Source organism: Penaeus chinensis, chromosome 36, assembly GCF_019202785.1.
Source record: "Penaeus chinensis breed Huanghai No. 1 chromosome 36, ASM1920278v2, whole genome shotgun sequence".
NCBI classification, from domain to species: Eukaryota; Metazoa; Arthropoda; class Malacostraca; order Decapoda; family Penaeidae; genus Penaeus; species Penaeus chinensis.
This window is the reverse complement of record NC_061854.1, coordinates 34,442,637-34,444,889: the sequence shown is the minus strand read 5'-3', so window position 1 is coordinate 34,444,889 and position 2,253 is coordinate 34,442,637. Positions and strand designations below refer to the sequence as shown.

At 42.0% G+C, this 2,253-nt stretch overlaps 1 long non-coding RNA gene across 1 annotated transcript in view; it reads right to left on the bottom strand.

Annotated features, from left to right (window-relative positions):
* LOC125045060 overlaps nucleotides 1-2,253 on the bottom strand; it is a 3,197-nt gene continuing 944 nt past the window's right edge. Inside the window, exons 3-4 of the long non-coding RNA XR_007116524.1 lie at nucleotides 1,439-1,597; nucleotides 1-33 (exon numbers count right to left, since the gene is read on the bottom strand). This is a non-coding gene — a long non-coding RNA (uncharacterized LOC125045060). The remainder of the gene's footprint in view (nucleotides 34-1,438; nucleotides 1,598-2,253) is intronic.

The window sequence follows — 2,253 nt, the reverse complement described above, 5'->3', positions numbered from 1 at the left end:
CATTGTGGAGAATGGAGGTACAGGAAGCCCCAGCTGTTAAAAAAAGAAACTCCATAAGAATGACATAATTTTTCTAATCAGTGGACAGTAACTGGTATTCCCTAACACTTGTATTCGTAAATTTAGATGTGAGTCCTGCTTATACAATTTCGAAAGCTTATATTTTCCTCTCTCTCGTGTGTGTGTCTGCGCATGTGTGTGTGAATGTGTGATTGTGAGTGTGAGTGTATGTGTGTGTGTGTGAATGTCAGTGTTTGTGTGTTTGTCTGCGCATGTGTGTGTGAATGTATGTGTGAATGTGAGTGTTTGTGTGTTTGTCTGCGCATGTGTGTGTGGATGTGTGATTGTGAGTGAGAGTGTGAGTATATGTGTGTGTGTGATCGCATTCGTAATCTATTTCGTATCATAGCGACATTTGTGACCAAATCTCACAGCTCTTTTTTTTCCTCTCCTGGTTGTTGGCAGCCTTGAGGCCTCCACCTCTTCCTATTCAGTTCTTTTAGGCCACTGGGGGTATTTTTTCTCTCCAGTTATCCCTTCGTATTCTGTTCTTGTAAAGGAGGATGTCTGGCTCCTGGCCTCAGCGCTCCAACCCGCAACGCTGGACACGGTAGAACGATCCGGGTGCCGTGGCCAAGGAGATCGACCACATTCTCGCCAGCACTCGATGGAGGATCCTTCTGAACTGCAGGGTTTACCGGAGTGCCGAGTTCTGTGGCACTGATCATAGGCTGGTAGTGGCCACTCTAGAGGGTTTCACCTGGACAGACTCAGACCGACTCCCAGCAGTCTGATCGATTCACAGAACTCGAAAACCTGACGGACCCAGTTGCTCTGTGGGAGTCCTTCGAGCGCGTACGCCCGAGGGCACGACAGAATTCCAGGAGAAATTGAAAGCCGAAGAAATCAATAATCTTCACTCTAGATTCAATTCATGTCACTATAACGCAGTTCGGCTCTGTCCACTCAAATGAAATATGGCCCTGAATTAATCAGAATTAACGCCAGCGCAGTGCCCTTCTGCAGCGCCTCCTACAGAATGCTCTGCCGGATGATTTCCTCCTTTTCCTTCCGCTTCGCCCTTTGCTCCTTGAGGGCTTCCCGCCTTGACTCTTCCCTGATTAGGTCACTGGCTGACTGTAAGCTAACTGTGTGTATATATATATATATATATATATATATATATATATATATATATATATATATATGTGTGTTCATGCCAGTCGGCGGTATTTTGGCATACCAATTGGTTTTTAGCGGAATTATTCCTTAGTAAAGGAGTTTGTATTTCAACGAATGTATACCACAATTTCTTTAAGCATACAGCCGCAATTTGTTTACTGATCCTATCTGTACCTTGACAGTCCACGGATTAAAAGAAAGAAAAAAAAGAAACGAAACTGGACGTTACTGTATAACATGTAAAACAATTACTAACCGTTTACGCCCCTTTCCGTCGGTAATTCCGCCCTTTTGCAGTGAGGCGGCATACCCTTCCCTAACGCCGTGAAGTAGGTGACTGAACTGGAAACCTCGACGCGCGGCCTCTTCTTACGGAGGCGATGCGGACAGGTTGCCACCAACGAACTTTTGTGAACTGCCATTTTTGGATGTGGAGGAAGGGAGGAAAATAATGATATTAAGAAATGCGGCAAAAAGCAAGCAGTGGGAGAAAACTTAATGAAACGGGGGAGAAAAAAATGCGGAAAAAGATAAGAAATGGAGGCGAGATTAGAAACGGGGGAAAATAAGAAAAAGAGGAAAATTTTGAAATGGAGGAAAAAGAAAATCGAAATATGGGGAAACAAAGAAAATGGGAGATGGGGGAAAATCAAGAAATAGGGGGATGCATGAGAAGAAAATAATAAATGGAGGGAAACGAAAGTAAGAAGAGGGAATGAAAAGGAAGGAGGGAATAAAGGAAGGGGAAAAGCAGTAGAAGAGAAGAGCGAATGAAGGAAGAGGAAAAGAAGAGGAAAACAGAGAGAATGAAGGAGAATGAAAAGCACGAGAAAAAAAAAAAAACACAAAGAAATAATAATACAAAACATAGAAGAGGAAAGCAAAGGAATAAGAAATGGGAAACAGAAGGAATAAAGGGGAAAACAAAATGAAAGAAGAGGTTAGCAGAAAGAATTGAGAAAAGAAAAATAAATCTTAGCAAAATATAGTAATCTTTGAATTTTCATTGTGTGAATTCTGTAAGTGCATGAGAGTGCAGGTGTATATATATATATATATATATATATATAT